This window comes from Anguilla rostrata, chromosome 13 (assembly GCF_018555375.3).
Source record: "Anguilla rostrata isolate EN2019 chromosome 13, ASM1855537v3, whole genome shotgun sequence".
Lineage (NCBI taxonomy): Eukaryota > Metazoa > Chordata > Actinopteri > Anguilliformes > Anguillidae > Anguilla > Anguilla rostrata.
In genome coordinates, this window is record NC_057945.1 from 7,983,357 (window position 1) to 8,002,075 (window position 18,719).

The window sequence follows — 18,719 nt, forward strand, 5'->3', positions numbered from 1 at the left end:
TTCTCATCTGGCACAGATTAAACACACAATCACTTTAACTGAAATACTTTGAGACAAGGTAGACAAGGCACCAGTGAAATTTCTGCAGACTACAGACACTTTTAAAAGCAACTTATGTTTCACCAATATTCAGAATTAAATTCTTTACTGATTGATTTTTTGGAGTGTTTTCAAAGTTTGTGTTTATTTCAAAAACACATTAGGTGAGTACGGAATGACGTACTATATATTATTATATATTCCACAAATGTACACTATATATACACGGCCTATGGAAGTAGCAGTACTTGAAATTGAGATGTTTAAATGTTTAAAATGTTTTTTGTTTTTTTTCTCTTAATCTAATGCTGAAGGTTGTGTAAGACTCAGATACTGACTTGGCCATATACCGCTTTACTTTGACACGTGAGTGATACTAAAAAAAGCGATGCTTTTGGGTTTCGGATATGTGGGTTATACGCATAAAACAACGATGACATGTTAGTACACCATCATGTAGCGCATGTAGGATTTAATGTGTCAAGATAGATACAAGCGATCGGACCCGACCCTGCGTGTAGTGCGTACTGTATGTGTTTTTGCTTACACTTCGGCGTATGGTTTTGCAGGGTGACCACGCGTTTGCACAGAGGAGTAGCGGAATTCACTTCAGACAACGCAGGGGGTTTATTTATTTATTTATTTATTTATGTATTTATTTATTTATTTTAAGTAATTCGAACCAGAATGAACGTTGAAATTGACATTTTCCAAGATTGTTTTATTGCCATTCCTATCAATCAACTTCTCTCATTCATGTGTGACTTTGCAAACGTTTGGGTTCCGACTGGATGACCGCGGGCACCCGTACGTTAATATGATTCATTAAATCCCTCAGTGGTTCCCCCCGTTGTGAGCGAATGGTTTGCTCCATGATGATAGTCGTTGAGTGCTGAGCAGGCTTCCCGGTTCAGTCTGCGTCGCTGCCCTCTGGCTTGTCTGCTTTCTTGCTCGGTCGATCTCTTTGCGCCCTTTCCCATTTTTGCTCTCCCTGTCTCTCTCTGTCTCTGAAATTTTGCTTGGTGAGTAATTTTCCCCTTATCTTTTTCTTCTTCTTCTTTCTTTTTATTTTTGCTGTTAATGTATCTCTACCAATGTCTTTGCATATTTCTTCCTTTTTCTTTTTATATGCATTTCGATTTTTGGATAGATTTCTATGACACCGGAATGACAACACCAGAATGATTATGCTGCCCTAGCCTACAAGATTAGCTCTGGTGTGCGTCTTTTTCTTTATTTTTTTAAATTAAAGTACATGCAAGTGAAATAATATATGTTTCGGATAAGTAATATTTTCAGCATGTGGCATTTTTCATGTTTTTTTTTTCTTGTTACTAAAGAATTGTGTTTGCCTTTTTTTCTACTTAAAGTAGCAATAGTCTTCCGATTTTCTTTTGATCTGTTTTGTTGAATACATTATTGTTTTGAAAATTGCTCTTGATATAAGAGTCATCGATTCCTTTTGTTTTATGTTTGTTTTTTATGAACAAATCTGTTTTTAAAACTTGCTGAATGGAATCCTTTTGCGCAGTGTACGGAAACGCTTTGCTTTGCGTTGTGCTACCTCCGCCTGTCCTCGTAGATCTTCCCCGTTGCGGGCTTACAATTTTATCAAAACATGCAAATCCATACAGCAAGAAAGACGATGTTAGGTGCTTGGACAATACTTCACTGTTACGCTGAAATGCGCGAATGCAGACCTTTGCTATCACAGACAGTTGATACTCCAATCTGGTAATTTGTGTTTCTACTATTATGTTAAGTATAGATCTTTGAATTGTTATTATTGTTGTCAACGTAAAACACGCTCCCTATATATTTGATCTCTCCAGCTGTATGAATATCCAAGTGATTGATTCAGTAATAAATGACAAATAAACACATCAAGTACTTTGGATCTGCCCGGATTTTTATTTATTTATTTATTTATTTATTTATTTATTTATTTATTTATTGCACATATTTAACACATTATTTGCAGATGTATGCTGTATTGAGGAAAAGGTGTGTTAGCATTCCTTTGCACACAGTACCATCCTTCATTGCTTTTTGGCAGAGTTTTGTTCTTTCAGCATGAAAGGGATGCAGCTACTTAAAAATATATAAACAGGTGATTGAGAGGCAGCCTGAGGTCCACCGACACAAATAAAGGTGAAAGTGAATGTGTTTCCCCACTCAAAGCAAGGGTAACATATAATTAAAATGAATTAAAAACAGGACCTACCATTAACTCTGACTGTCCTCTCACAACTGAATTTTAATCTTTATTGAACAGCCTGTTTGAAAGATATGCCATAGATATATGGTAAGTTATGTTTTTTTATGTTATTTTTATGGTATTTATGCTTGTTAGAAATTTGATTAATACCACATTCATACAAATTACGTGCCATATGTGTGATCAAAATCAATATCTAATGAGATTCTGTGGCAATTACTCAGGATCATTTTTTTTTATCATCATAAATTATTTAGTATGCGGTAGCATGTAAAGATGATGAATCATTTCTCATCATTTACATTTCTTGTGCTTTTGCTATTTTCTTTTGGAGATGCACGAAGACTTTGAAAAGCTTTGAACAGTTTATTTAATGAGAAGGCTTTGGAAGTGCTTGAAATAAAGGACCAGATGAATTAAGCTGTTGAACAGTCCCGTGTGTCTCAGTGCAGCAGAGCGTCTTCTCCGTTCCTTCAGTGTGAAGGCCTGCGATGGACACGTGTGTTTTGTGTCCTGTGCCATGCGCCAGAACCAAAGTGAAAAGCATGCCTCAAGTGTTGACCATCACACCATAAATGCCATTATTACACTTTTTCCTGCAGCCCCACAGTACCTTTTACATACCCACAGTTGCTAAGCACAGTGGTGCTTGGGCATCATAGACAGATTGATAGCTTTGTACAGGATTTATCTAATGGTTTTTTTTTCTGCATGTGCTTCATCATACTTGATTTGTAATATGGTCAGTGTGAATTTCATTGTGGTTAAATAGGCTACAATCACAAGCGTTCTTAGGGTTTTTACTGCTGTTCATGTTGAGGTTAATAATGTGTTGAATATTACTGGGATATTACCTTTAACAAATGCATTATTTTTATTTACTTGAAAACCGAGTTATCAAATGCAATGTTAGCTTTATATATTTATGGTACCAGAAAAACACACAGAAACTAAACTGTGTTTCCCTTGAACACCTCATCCTGCTACCAGCAATGTTACAAAAGAGTAACTTTAGGCGGGAAACTCTGCTTGCTCTCTTCTCTGAAACACTTTCATGATGTAGTACTTGATGCTGTATGCATTTGTCTCATTAAGAAATTCTGATTTGTTATTTTCCTTCAAAACCAGTTCAAAGTTAAAGAAAAGGCATAAGTGAGAGCACACTTGATTTTATTTCAATGGCAGAGCTTAGGACTGAGATTGAGTGAATCCCTAGTCTATTTCCTTTGCTTAAATATTTACATTATGAATAACATTCATGGCTAGTATGTTGCTTTTGTGCTGTTTATTGTATGTGTTCAAAAAACAAACAACAAAAAAAACAGCCTTTTGGGATAGATTTTTGTAAAAAAAAAATACTGATGTTGTGGATCCACTTTGTATCCTTTGAAAAAACAATCATTATCATCATGATGACATGGCAGCTTTCTGTGAAATATCAATATGATGCTCTGCCCAGATGACACGTTGTGATCAAGCCTGTTTTCTTCTTCGTGAATCTCCAGTCCTCCCTGTTATTCTGCTGTTCAACCTGCACAACCACAAGCTTCTTTTGGAAAACTCATCATTGGTTGGAACAGCAGCTGAACGTTATCTCCAGAAAAGCGGGAATGGATTGAGCCGAACCCGATTCTGCGTTAAGAATCGGTGGTGCAATCTGTCAGTCCTACGACGCAATACATTCACAGCCGTCTCAGATACCGCTGCATGCGTCGGGCTTTAGACTTTCCATTCTGCGCTTCTTCTGTGCGGCGGAATTGGGTCTGTAACCAGTTCATTTCTCCACGAGGCTGTGATACGATCTCGCTTTTATCACGAGGCCAAAGAGAATGGATTCAAAGAACCACTTTTACTCGCGGTGGCAGGTTCCCATCTGTGGGGGAACTCTGGGCGGAATGGAACGCGTGATTGGGTGTAACGCCCGGGACGCGCGGGACGCGGAGCTATCCGCGCGCTAGCGGCCGCCTGGGCTATTTTCCCATTACGGAGGCCGCGGCCTGTCTGAATCCCAGCGGCGGCTCTCCGCGGGGAATCCTCAGGTTCTTTTCAGGTGGAATTGTCAAAGTAATTTTCTCTCTGAATCGTGGGGGGAAATACGTGTAGTGTTTCCCCAGTGCAGTTCTTCCTTGTGGTTTTAAAGGATAGACATAGCCCATTGGTCTCCAACCCTGGTCCTGGAGAGCTACAGGGTCTGCTGGTTTTTGTTTTCACCTTAAAATCAGTACCCAATTGAGACCCAAGACACCAGGTGAGTTGAGTTAACTGTGTAATCAACTGCTCTAATTGATTCATGAAGCGCAGAGTCACTATGAAAACCAGCAGACCCTGTAGCTCTCCAGGACCAGGGTTGGAGGCCACTGACATAGTCAGTTCATGAACCTCTAACTCCAGACCATGGAAGGACAGAACGGGGGGTTGGGTTTTTTTTGCTTGTATTTGCCGTGTTTGTGTACTTACGCCTGTGTGGCAGAGCTCTTCCTGTTTCCTTTGATCTGGCCGCGGATGTTTGCCCTTTGGAGCTCAAGGTTATCCATCACACTGCATCTCGGACGGGCAGCAGGATGGAGCAATTACTCCTGTTTATCGTCCAGAGGCCAGGACAATAACAACCAGTCCCATACCCAGCAGTACAAGGCAAAACGCTTCATCTCTCAGGATGTGTCAGGTGGATGGAGTTACAGATCATAATTCTGCTTTATTATTATTATTATTATTAGAATAATAACAGCAACAATATCAACATATAATAATAAGAATAAGTATAATACATTAAATGTATTTACTGTTTTTTAAAAATCAAAAGATACTACATTCTGTACTGAGTTTGGAGGTTGTTTGATTACTGTTTGACTGTACTGTACTGCAAATGGGGACTGTTTAATTTTACAGTACTGTGTGGAGGCTGTTTGACTGTACTGAGTGTGGGGGCTTTTTGACTGTACTGTACTGAGTGTGGGAATTTTTTGGACTCTACTGTTCTGAGTGTGGGGGCTGTTTGACTAAATGGGCTGTCATTCATGAAGGGGTCTGTTAGGCCTTCACTTTGGTACTATGGGTCTTGTGACACAGAGTCAATGGAGGCAATTTGGGGCTTAGCTGGTCAGAAGGGGTATCAGGCCATAACGGAGAACCCACAGCTTTGGGAGAGAACCCCAAATATAGTCTGGCAGAGTTCAGTCCTCAGTTTAGCTAGGTTCTTATGGATTTACAGCTATTGTCCATTGGTTGGTGTATGGCAGTTGGTGAAATGTGACTAGAAGGTACCGTCACATCTGTTTGTAAATCAGATGAACTAGAGTACTAACCTTCATCAGTGTTGGTGTGGATAGTGTGTGGATTAATACTACAGTCTCTGTTATATGAGAGCCCTAATTGTTTCCTAAGTGCTATAGCTCACTTTAGTCCTTTATTTGTTCTTTATCTGCTACATTAGTAACATTAGTGATAGTAATGTCCTCTAGATACCCCCAGATATAAATATTCTGATATGCATTTTTTACTGACCACTTTTTAAAGAAGGAGGCTGAAATAGCTAAAAATGGCTCTAGCTAAGCTAAGCTTTTTTTCCAAGAAAATATGTGAAGTGCTCTTCCAAAAATCAGATTAAATGTTACTTTATAGTTACTGTAGTTTATAGTCGAACTCAAATTCTATCCATCTGACTGAAAAAACGCAGCGTGAAAACCTGGAAGTAATGTGATACTGGTCCACTGGGCTCTTAAATCACAGGGGAGGACGTGTTGATGGCTGTGTAATGCTCTGTGTTCTGTAGTCGAGGCTGAATGCAGCAGTTCTGTTGTTGGTTCCTATAGAGAGAGGCACCGCGCACGGCACAGGGAGAGAATGTATTGCCGCCCTTGTCGGAAGGTATTGGCCGGGTCGAGTCGCGGCTGTTGTTTTTGTTTTATTAGCGGGCTGCTATCCGTCGGGCGGACCTGTGTGTCAGCGCGGGCAGCATTGTTATGTCGGGCACAGCCCCCCGGCACCTGGCCCAGGGATCCGGCCCGGGTCTGACAGACTGGCGCTCATTGATAATAGATGGCTGTGCCCGTCGGCACCGCCCGATGACAGGCTCCTTCGGCAGCGCGATGCGTCCGTCTGCTGACGAGCGACAGGTGGACTGCGCGTGGAAACAAGGCCGGAACCACCACTGTCTGCACCTACTGCAGGGGGTGGAGCACACTGATGTAGGGAGGTGGAGGTTGAGTGCACTCTGATGTAGGGAGGTGGAGGTAAAGGTCACTGATGTAGGGAGGTGGGGGTAAAGGTCACTGATGTAGGGAGGTGGGGGTAAAGGTCATTGATGTAGGGAGGTGGAGGTAAAGGCCACTGATGTAGTGAGGTGGAGGTAAAGGCCACTGATGTAGTGAGGTGGAGGTGAAGGCCACTGATGTAGGGAGGTGGAGGTTGAGTGCACTCTGATGTAAGAAGGTGGAGGTTGAGTGCACTCTGATGTAGGGAGGTGGAGGTAAAGGACACTATGATGTAGGGAGGTGGAGGTAAAGGACACCATGATGTAGGGAGGTGGAGGTTGAGTGCACTCTGATGTAAGAAGGTGGGGGTTGAGTGCACTCTGATGTAAGAAGGTGGGGGTTGAGTGCACTCTGATGTAAGAAGGTGGAGGTTGAGTGCACTCTGATGTAAGAAGGTGGGGGTTGAGTGCACTCTGATGTAAGAAGGTGGGGGTTGAGTGCACTCTGATGTAAGAAGGTGGGGGTTGAGTGCACTCTGATGTAAGAAGGTGGGGGTTGAGTGCACTCTGATGTAAGAAGGTGGAGGTTGAGTGCACTCTGATGTAAGAAGGTGGAGGTTGAGTGCACTCTGATGTAGAGAGGTGGAGGTTGAGTGCACTCTGATGTAAGAAGGTGGAGGTAAAGGTCACTATTATGTAAGAAGGTGGAGGTAGAGTGCACTTTGATGCATTTTAAACACACCGGGTTGATAGCACGGGATTTTCTTGAGTATTACCGAATTTCCATATTTCCCAGATCAAAATCAGGACCAAATTGCCTTTCTCCCAATTTTCTTCATCCCGATCTCAGACTCGTTTGTATAGTTCCATACTAATCTTGATTGCAGCATGCTTTAAGTACCGCCTCGAGGATACTAAAGCTGCCTACTTCATAAACGTGCTCCTGACCAGGTTTTACAAGCGGCTAAAGGCGACAGACAGACAAGTCCACTGCTCTTTATAGCTCATATATGTATTTTGCAAGGCATCTGCAACTGGCTAGTACTTTCACACAATGTATTCACCAAAAACCTATAATCTGTTCCACTGGAAACAAAAAACAAATATGTTTTATATGGTGTTATTGTCTGTATCTACAAAATTTTAAATTTTGAAATTTTAAAAACTATACCGTGAGATGCTCAAAAAATAAATATTTAATTTAGATTTTACCTCACTATTTCTGGCTGGCTGTGCATTATACACATTTGTGTCACACTACCGCAGTATTAACTTGCATCATTTTATTTTGTTAAGCACAACTTGTCATTTAAGAGACTGAAACAATGAAAATACTGATATTCCTCACACAATTTACCATTGCTCAATAGCTTTCGGGCTTATTCATTATTTGGTTGATTGAGGAGCAATGACTTGCACGCGTTTCGTATTGCAAATCATTTCACCGATCGGCATGTCATCATTGTAGTGCTTGATAAAACGTCACTGAGTGCGTTTGCCACAATTAAACATGCATACAGGTCTCGTCTCGTCCGGTACTGCCTTTGGGTTGGGTCCAAGCAGTATTAACCAGGTACCTGGTGCCAAATCAGGCAACTCACCAGTATTAACTATAGTAATTCATGTGGGGATAGAGGTGTCTTTTGAGAAAAATATTATCTAATTATCAGTTTCATATGCCAATAGAGAGCCAAATAATTTTGGTAACCACAACATTTACGTCATGAATACAACATTTTGAATGTAAGACCTGGAAACTCTTCATTTTGTAACAGCCTGTGTAGATGAAGGTGTAGCAGGCATATCCTTTTTAAGAGTTTTTAATGCATTGTCTTTTTTTATATGGGCTCCGTGTTGTAATCAAACTAATCACGCTTCATCCTGTTCTGGAAACACGTTCCCATGTTGCCATGTTACACAGTTGGTGTAGTAGATGAAGGTGTAGCAGGCATATCCTTTTTAAAGTGGTTTTCATGCATTGTCTTTTTTTATAAAGGCTCTGTGCTGTAATCAAACTAATCACGCTTCATCCTGTTCTGGAAACATGTTGCCATGCCAAGCGAAATGTCACTTCCATTACGGTCCGCTAAATGAGTGAAGCATGCCTGCTAATGCATTCTCCAGTCAGTTTGGGTCTCTGCTTCTCTTGGAATTTTCCATGGTAATACGCTGTTTAAATCCGGCAGATATGAAGGTGATTCGTGGTATTATTAATTTCAGTTAGTGATTTCTTATTTCGTCTTTCTCCATCAGTAGCCGATGTATTTGTTTGCAGATCCTTGACTTGCAAATGCTATATGAACCCCTTTGAAGCCGAGTGTGTGTCGCATAGGGCTTTTACATTGATACCTGGTCATTATAATGAACCCACCGGTCACATCCCCGTAGTAAAAAAGAAGACCTCAGTGGGTTCTTTCCTGGTTAAACGAAGGATTAACATACACATTGGTATATCTGCTTCTAGACATTATCTGAGGTCTTTGTAGTTGGTCTGCTCTCTGTTTCTGTGATATATTTTGCTAGTGCATGTGTGTTTGCATAAGTAAGTAAGTAACCATGCAAGTCTTTACCACTAAGTCCTAGACACCGATATTCAATTAGCTGTTCATTTCTGCGTTAGCGTTAATTTAGGTAATTCCACTTTAATTATCCTTAAACGGTTCCAAATGTGTTCTGATGTTGTATCTAAATGGCATTTTAATTTATATTTTACTGCTGCTCGCAGCATGACTCTGGCTCGGTCCACCCACTGTGCTTTTAGCATTGTCTGAGTCGCGTGTTTTCTGTTTGTGGGGTACCTGCCATCCCGTTTCCTTCCTCCATACCGTGGAGCAGGAGAGAAAGGTCGAATACGCTATGTCATATGCCATTAGTGTAATTCTGCATCCCCAGAAAAATATCAGTTCTTGCTCGCATCCTGAGCTCTAAATAGAAACGCATTTTATTCATTAACTAACAAAACGTACTTTCAGCCTTGCTTTGTAGTTTAAACTGTGGAAAATAAATAATTCATTAAATACATTTTCAAAAGTGTCAAATTCATATTTTGTAAATTATCTAATTTATTTATTTTGATAGCTGGTTGATTATATCTTGACCAATTACATTCCTGCCATTCTGTCCTGGGAAATCATTAGACTGTAGTTAATATTTCGCTGGGGATATTTTTGATCATTTGTCCTTCATTGGGTCTCTGCACAGTCCCCTTAATTAGCTTGTATATCCGCAGTTCTCAAAGTAGCTAATTATGTTCAGAAGTCCCGATAACAAGACCGGCAATTTGCTGTGTTAGCGTGCCAGCTAGCTGGGAGATAATAGGGGACATGGTAAACTATCTGAAACAGTTTGGGAATCCCAGGTGGAAATAACAGCGTAATTCATCCCACTAGGTAATCCGCTTGTTAAGGTTAGCCTCTCCTGCTCTTATCCTTCCAGTTGTTTTGATTTTTCCTGCACCCCTGCAAGCTCTTAGATTTCTGTAAAAAGGTTTGGCTCACATCAGAAATGATCCACACATGGAGTTTTGTTACGGGTAATGTTTTGTTGTCAGAAGAGCAAGTACTGTGATGAAGGTCTGCTTGGTAGCCATGTTTGCAGAGCTATGCAGCCATTGAAAATGCAGCACCATATTAGTTTATCCATCCAATTGTTCTACAGTTGACCTCTAAAATGAACCAGGACCTGTAACCTGAAACAAGAGCTTGTTCTATTCAGTGAGGGTATAACTGTGAAAGTAAATTTGTTGGCACTATACATTAACCCTTGAAGAGCAGGTTTTTTGGAATGGTTTTGGAATGGTTTAGATTGGAATGATTTTGGAATGGTCTGCGTTCTAGAACTCCATTGCATTCAATTCCTTTTAGAATGTGCAGTTAAGAACATTCTAATCACATTTTTGTGATCTCATACCTTAAAGGGTTAATCTTAATAAGTAGCCTACTTTCAGTCCATTCCCATACCAGGTCAGCTCAATGTCTTGTATTAAAAGATACATTTATTTCTTTTGTTTTTCATTAAGACGGATTTATTAAGAAAATACATGGGTACCAAGCTTTAATTACAGTTCAGCAACCCCCCTGTTGAGAAACTAATTTCCAAGTCAATATTTGACAATAGCAAGAGCTTGGCTTTTTAAATTAAAGTGATTTTCTAAAGTATTTTCATCAAATAGTGGTTATACAAAGACAACAAACACGCTTTTGTAACACAGTCGTAGTAATTGAATGGTGATTTTTTTTTTTTTTTTGTAAATCCTGCCCTGGTTCTAAAATAATTGGTTTCTAGTGATGGTGACTTGTGAAAGTGTTCGTCATTTTTCTTTTGTTATGTTTGTTTTTATGACTGAAGGAAATGTTTCACTTAAGAGAAGATTTCTGTGTGAATCGGGTCAATTTGGTTGTGAACGCGGAAGGTAGAATTTATTCCCTTTAAAAAGGCCCTTTATTTTCTGCGACTATATTTTCTGAGTTTCTTTACTAAACTTAGGAAGAGAGCTTTCAGCCACTCTCTATAGTACAGATGGAACAACAACAAAAAAATGAAACTCCAGATGCTAATTACACCTGCTGATTTTAAGCTGTTAACTGATAACACCACGACTGAAGTGCTGCTTTTAATCCCTGTTATTAATTATTATTTACACAGCTGTCCTGCGGACTGTCTTTGTCAATGTAACTTTGAGCTTTATGTGAGGTACACCATGTAAAAGAGATTTCCAACCCAATTCTGTTTTTTTCCCAGGTTAAATAAAATAAATATTTGAATAAAATACATATTTGAAATAGATATTAGTCTTAGCATTCCAAAAAAATAAATAAATAAATGTCACCTTTATTCTTAATCATTGCCAGCCTGGTTGCTAAGAGACAGCCACTTACAGTTTGACTTTTCAAATTTCTCATGTCATTGAGAGATTAGTTATCACCAGACCTGGGTGAAATACGTATTTGTTTTGGATTCAAATACTTTTCTGTGCTCTATTGATCTTTCCTGGTGTAATTGAGCCTGCCAATATGACCAGAAAACGGAAGACAACTTTTTGAGAGTATTTCATTGGTTCCAATATACCAGATAAGATCAGTATTTGTGTTGAAAAGTATTGGAATCCAAAACAAATACATATTTGACCCAGTTCTGGTTATCACCAGTACAGGCTCTGTCCTCTCTGTCCTCAGCCTGGGGACCCGAAAACACTTTTGGCCCAGCATGCAAAGTGAAACGCACTTTGTGCTCCTTCCCTTTGGTCACATGCAGGTCCCCGTGATGAGGAGAGGTAAGGAACCGACCCGCAGTTCAGATAAGGCTGGCGTGCAATCGAGAATGATTCATTCAAGACATCTACACGCTCTCCAGCTCGCCTGTCCAACTTCCACATCTCTCAAGGCCTGCCTGCTGCCATTTTGTCAAGCAGGTGTTTTTAGATGATTTAAGTTTTACCACTCCATTGTGTTGGAACCATTCTCCGGCACGTGATTTGATAATGTTTTTTAAATGCACCTTTTTCTTTTTATTCCCTTCTAACCTGTGCTGATTGTCATCTTCATCCCATAAGCTTCTGGTGTAACAGGGATGAAATGCAGAAAGTGCAGCCATGATGGCTCTGTAAAATTGCCCCCATATGCTTCTGATATAATAGGGAGTAAATATGCAGGAAGTGCAGCCATGATGGCTCTGGAAAAATGCCCCCATAGGCTTCTGATATAATAGGGAGTATATAATGTATATGCAGGAAGTGCAGCCATGATGGCTCTGGAGAAATAACTAGTAGGCTCCTAACAGGTGTTGCCCTCTCCCCACATAAATCAAACCCGATCAGTACAGATTCCACTCCATTGTTTTTGTGTTTACAATCCACTGCACACCATTGTGCTGAACTCCATCATTAATCTCCAGGTTGTTGAATTTGGTGCAGTGTCCTGCTCTCGGCCACGTGTTCATTGGATTGCATTTTCCTATTAGTTTGCAGTGTCTTAATAAAAACGACAAATAAGGCAAATTAGTCAAGACGGATGAGGATTTATAGCAATCCCTGGCCATCTCCTGATACGGGGGCGACATAGCTCAGGAGGTAAGAGCGGTTGTCTGGCAGTTGGAGGGTTGCCGGTTCGATCCCAGCGCTGGGCGTGTCGAAGTGTCCCTGAGCAAGACACCTAACCCCTAACTGCTCTGGTGAATGAGAGGCATCAATTGTAAAGCGCTTTGGATAAAAGTGCTATATAAATGCAGTCCATTTACCATTTACTGAAGGGTTGGCTCTTCTGATTGGACCAGTGTTCCTCTGACCGCCTTTAGACAGCCTTTTTTCCCCCCTCTATTTTTCTCTGGATTTCCTTCATGTATAGCAGTGTAAGGTCATAGGTCACATCATACCTTCTTTTGATACAATACAAATAGTTGTTTGTTAGGTTAACTTTATACCTATTGGTTATAATTGGGACTTCTGGTGAACCGCATTTTGATATTCCTGAGAGACTAACGCTGATTTTCTCCACCTCTATACATCGCTCTGGATAGAGCATTTGCTAAGTGATTGTTATGTAATGTATCATTATTTTTTAGGGTCTAGTGCTTTAGAAAAATTGACCACAGATGCATTGATCTGATTGAAGTGTGGATCACCCGATAAACTGCTGTACGTAGTAAATATCTTCAACTAGCCAGATCGCAGTAAGGAAGCACTGTTAGCCAATCAGAGTGTCATTTTTTAAATGCAACGTAAAATGCAGGCGTGGATGGACAGGTCTCTCTGTAGGTGCTTTTATGCATCGCAAAACAACAGTGTCTGCATCCCCACTCTTGTCCTGTCAGAGTAAACTTCCTGTGTAATGGCCCTTCCTGCTTTTTAACTGAGTTGTGCTGAATCCATCGCTGCCGATTCCCCTGATTGAAATCTTCCCTGCAGCTGGAGGCACTCTTGTGTGTGGAGTGGCTGAGACAGTGTAATTGGAGGCTCAGGTGTGCTGCCCTTGGTAGGAACAGACTTCCTCTTAATAAAGACGCCTCGCGCGTGGTGATTATCCTTTGAGCTGGAGCAGCTGTTCGGAGCTGCGCTTTTCAGCATCCCAGCGGGGAGTCACATGACACGGAAGTCACATGACTGAGGCGTCTGTTCACTGGCAGTCACATGGCTCTCAGACTGAACCAGCCTCAGTCTTGACCCGTTGATGAATGGAGGGTTTGCTCCTTGTGGAACAAAACACACATGTTGTTTAACACTAATTTGCCTTTCCCAGGTGTAACAAGTCACAGATTTGTCCGATGTGGGATTTGAACCTGGGTGTCTCACTTGGCCAAAGGCCCCAAAGACCAACGTGTTACCAGGCAGCTAAAGGCAAAATCGCCCCTGGCTAGGAGCAATGTTATTATTTTGAATCTCAGGGTTGTGGTGCCAGAGTATTGCTGCAGTATACTGCTACAAGGCCTTCGCTCTATTGCACCTCACTGTGCTTACTAGCGAACTAGCCAAGCTGCACCCGCTACACAGGCACGGGATGCTTATGAGTACATCCTGTATCTCACTTAAATGCTGGAGTCATTTTTTTCTTCACAGACACCATTCAATGATTGCTTCCAGTCATTGCTGAGCCGTATTGCTGAAGGTAGGCTGACACTCACATTTTACTGTGAGTCTAAGTTCTAAGGACAAATACTGATTGAATTCAGAGCCTGTGTGGCATAATGAAGGAGAAGGTGTGTGTGTGTGTGTGTGTGTGTGTGTGTGCACTCACTTTGTAAATTAAGTTTTACGGTGTAGACAGGTATGATTCAGATAAGCATTTAACATTTTATCCCTCATCTGTTGTGTGTATGACATTTTCAGTGTCTGCAATCTGTAACTTTACCTGTAGCTCACCTGTAGCAGTCTCCTTAACTCACCTGTCGCACTGTCTGTAGCTCACCTGCAGTAGTTTCTGTAGAACACCTGTAGCTGTCTCTGTAACATACCTGTAGCAGTGTCTGTAGCTCACCTCTAGCAGTCTCTGTAGCTCACCTGTAACACTCTCTGTAGCTCACCTGTAGCACTCTCTGTAGAATACCTATAGCACTCTCTGTAGCACACCTGTAGCAGTCTCTGTAACACACCTGTAGCAGTTTCTGTAGCTCACCTGTAGCAGTCTCTGTAACACACCTGTGGCAGTCTCTGTAGCTCACCTGTAGCAGCCTCTGTAGCTCACCTGTAGCAGGCTTTGTAGCTCACCTGTAGCACTCTCTGTAGCTCACCTCTAGCAGTCTCTTTATGTTACCTGTAGCAGTCGCTGTAGAACACCTGTAGCAGTCTCTGTAGCTCACCTGTAGCAGTCTTTGTAGCTCACCTGTAGCAGCCTCTGTAGCTCACCTGTAGCAGGCTTTGTAGCTCACCTGTAGCAGGCTTTGTAGCTGTGGTGGTTTCTGCTACACACCTGTGGTACACACCTGCGGTGGTCTTTGCTACACACCTGCGGTGGTTGTTGCTACACACCAGTGGTACACACCTGTGGTAGTCTTTGCTACATGCCTGTGGTACACCCCTGCAGTGATCTTTGCTACACACCAGTGGTGATCTTATGCTTCTTTTCCTTTGCAGGAGCCATTTTGTAGTCCAGAGTGGGAGCATCAGGACCGAGCAGCAGTGATCACTCCAGCGTGTCCACCTGGCTGAGATTAGACAGGTATGTGCAGGTCCTTCTTAACACCCGGAGACAAAGCGCAGCCGATCCATCAGGCACCTGTGTTTAATCCAGGCACTTCCTCACATCCATCTCGGGACCTGTCACCTTGGCTGTCAACCTGTGATTCACTGCCTGTCAGTCAGCAGCCCACTTCCAGAATATTCTGCCCTCTCACAGGGAGATGGGCAGCACAGGTGCAGAGCTCCTGTATGTGTGCGTGTGTGCGCGCGCATGTGTCTGTATGTGTGTACGTGTGTATAGGTTTGTGTGTGTGTGTGTGTGCATGCGTGTGTGTGCGTCTGTGTGTTTGTATGTGTGTAGGTGTGTGTGTGTGTGTGCATGTGTCTGTGTGTAGGTTTGTGCATGTGTGTGTGTGCGTATGTGTGTGTGCTTGGTCTGTCATTCTCAGTGCTGTCCTGTGCAGGTCACAGTCTCTGACTGGTTAGATAACCATCACAGTTTCCCGGTCCCCTAAAGGGACGACATCAGTACAGACAGTAACTGGGTCAGGCGCAAGCACTTCCTGAAAGGGCTCTGCAGAAATTAAATCATTCTTTAGTAGACCAGGCTACGCTGTGCTCGGTGTGTGTGCCCACAAATCATTTACCTTTGGAAAAAACAAACACAAAGGTAGACATGCCAGGGTCATGAAGAAGCCATTACATTTTAACAACGCATAGCAGCACTGTTGGTCACATATAACTCACTGTAAATTGTATGTTATATAGAATGCAGTAAAGTGTATAGGCAGGCCAGGCAGATGCTGCACCTACTTGAAAAGGAAAAAATAAATAATATGCAACAATAAATGTGTATTTTGTCATAAAAAAAAACAAAACATTTATTTTATTCAAAGGAAATGTGGCTCTTTTGTGAGTACTGCTCTGCCGAACAGAAGCAGAAATGCATAAAAAATAAATAAGACGGGAAAAGCTTTTGTCTGTTGTTTACGCGCAGTTTGCTGCTTTTGGCAGTCTTTCAGATATTGACTGCAGAACATGATTCATTCATTATTTTGTTTGAAGCATAAAATCCCCCCCCCACCCCCCTCCCCAGGCACTTGCCTACCCCAGCACCCAGTACACACATTATATTTTTATTTAAGTATTTCCGCATTTCAGAGCTTTTCAGTTTTTCTGCAAACTCTAAACAAATACATTTACAGCATCTGATTATCACAGTGGTTTATTTGGACAGGGTCGTACGCGTTCCCCATTGGTCAGAAACATTTAACTGCAGTACATTTTAGGACGTTTGTAAATGTTAAGGCATAAAGCCAGATGGTACTTACAAATGAATAATTGAACTGATCAAGACGAGGGAATTGACTTGTAACAGAAAGCAGTGACAGTATAGACACTTACCGTCCACTTTATTAAGTACACCTGTCTAGTAAAGGGTAGGACCCCTGTTTGTCTCTAGAACAGCCTGAATCCTTCGCAGCATGGATTCAGCAAGGTGCTGGAAACATTCCGTAGGGATTTTGCTCCATGCTGACTCGATAGCATCATGTTCCAGCAGATTTTCCGGCCACACGTTGCATACCACCTGTTCCACCTCATCCCAACGGTGCTCTATTGGATTGAGATATAGGGACATTGCAGGCCATTGGAGTAAACCGAAGTCACTGTAATGTTCATGGAACCAGCTTGAGATGATGCATGCTTTGTGATATGGCACATTATCCTGCTGGAAGTATCCATTTGAAAAAAGACTGTGGCCATAAAGGGATGCACATGGTCAGCAATTATACATAGGCGTGCTGTGGCATTCAAATAATGCTCAGTTGGTATTAAGGGGCCTACTGTCTGCCAAGAAAACATTCCCCACACCATTACACCACCAGCAGCAGCCCATTAACACAAGGCAGGATGGATCCATGGGCTCACGCTTTTTACGTCCAATTTTGACCCAACCATCTGCACCTCTCCGCAAACGTTGAGATCCGTCAGACTAAGCGATGTTTTTCCCAATCTTCTGTCGTCCAGTATTGGTGACCACGTGCCCACCGTTGCCTCATTATTCCTGTTCTAAGCTGACAGGAGTGGAGCCCGGTGTGGTCTTCTGGTGCCGTAGCCCATCCGCTTCGAAGGTTTGACGCGTAGCTCGTTCGCAGACGTCCTTCTGCCCACAACTCTTGTCAACAGATGTTGTTCGAAAATGTATGCGATTTCCTTTAGCTTGAACGAGTCTGCTCATTCTCCTTTGACCTCTCTCATTAACAAGGTGTTTTCACCCCCAGACCTGCTGCTTACTGGGCGTGTTTGTTTATCACACCGTTCTCTGTACACCCTAGAGAGATTGCAGTGTGTGAAAACCCCAGGGCAGCTGTTTCTGAGATGCTGGAACCACCACACCTGGCACTAACAATCACACCCGGACCAAAGTCGCTTAGATCACACATCGTGTCCATTCTGTTGTTGGGTCAAACAAAATAAATGAAACCTCTTCACCACGTCTGCATGCTTCATATATTTAGTGTCAGCCATATGATCTGCCGTTTGAAGGAGCAGGCTATTCGCATTAACGAGCAGGTGTACCTAATAAAGTAGCCACTGAGTTTTACATGTGTGTGTATACAGTATACACACACACACACTACCACACATGCATGCAAACAAATATAGACAAAGAGAATTAACTAAGTAACATCTTTCACACTGTCAAACATTCAAACCAAAAGTAAAAAAAAAAAATAAAAAAAATTACATTAAATTAGAAAAACTATGTCCTTAAAGTTAATTTCAGTCCTCCTCACATGTGAGACCTGCATTGAGTGGCGTATGTTTGCCCGCTGAAGGTGGAGTCGACAGCAAGGCGATGCAGGTGGCGCTCTGCTTCCTCACTCCCTCGCCGCACACTGATCCTCCCGAGAAGCACCTTCCCTGGGAGGATGCGCGTGTCACGAAACAACAGTCACAATTCATTTTCTCGAGATTGCGGCATATGGCATTATCTATCTGGGGTATTGCCGTCGCGAATTATCGGCCGCGCGGAAGGATCCGTTCTCATTAGCACAGTATATCAAAAGAAGATCTCGCATCATTTAATAATCCCGTTGTTCCCTCTTGAACTAACGCCTGCAATCGGTTTTGGGGCTAATTTGAACACGTCGACACGTATTCACGGGGGAAACGTAACGGCTTTATGTCATTTGAACTGGGCAAATGTGCTTGTAATCTATTTACGAACCGGTTGTGACACGCTGACTGGGGTGGTCTTTGAGACGGGACAATTTGGTTATTACACATAATGCACTTACCGTGGCTCTGCGCAGTGCTTTAAGGGGTTATTTTCAAAAGAATGTCAGCGAGTATGCAAATATAACGCGCATTTGCATTCAGCTTGCCTGCAGTAATCCATTTTCGAAAGACACTAAATTGTTTTCCTATGCGTGTGAATCCTACCTGCATCACACCCTGTGATAATGGGTGTGTGATGCGTTTATCTTTTCTTATTTATTGCGTTTTCTTCGGTTTTTTTTTTTAAATGTTCGATTAGTAGGGCAGTTGATTTTGTGCGGAAATCTCTGGAAGGTTCACTGTTGTCGGTCACTGTGAGTGAGAGCTCAAGCTCACTGGAGCAAAAGCTGCACTTGAGAACACGTGCATACAACCCAGTG

General features: G+C 42.0%; 1 protein-coding gene across 4 annotated transcripts in view; it reads left to right on the forward strand.

Annotated features, from left to right (window-relative positions):
- Positions 1 to 739: 739 nt before the first annotated feature.
- The window catches only part of raly (RALY heterogeneous nuclear ribonucleoprotein), a 77,032-nt gene continuing 59,052 nt past the window's right edge, over positions 740 to 18,719 (forward strand). Inside the window, exons 1-3 of one of the 4 annotated variants that reach the window (XM_064305793.1) lie at positions 7,968 to 8,022; positions 13,999 to 14,047; positions 15,013 to 15,097. The gene's annotated coding sequence lies outside the window, so the exon portion shown is untranslated. Of the gene's footprint in view, positions 1,062 to 7,967; positions 8,023 to 11,681; positions 11,860 to 13,998; positions 14,048 to 15,012; positions 15,098 to 18,719 lie in introns of those variants that run through there. The other 3 variants (XM_064305795.1, XM_064305792.1, XM_064305796.1) reach the window with 3 other exon arrangements.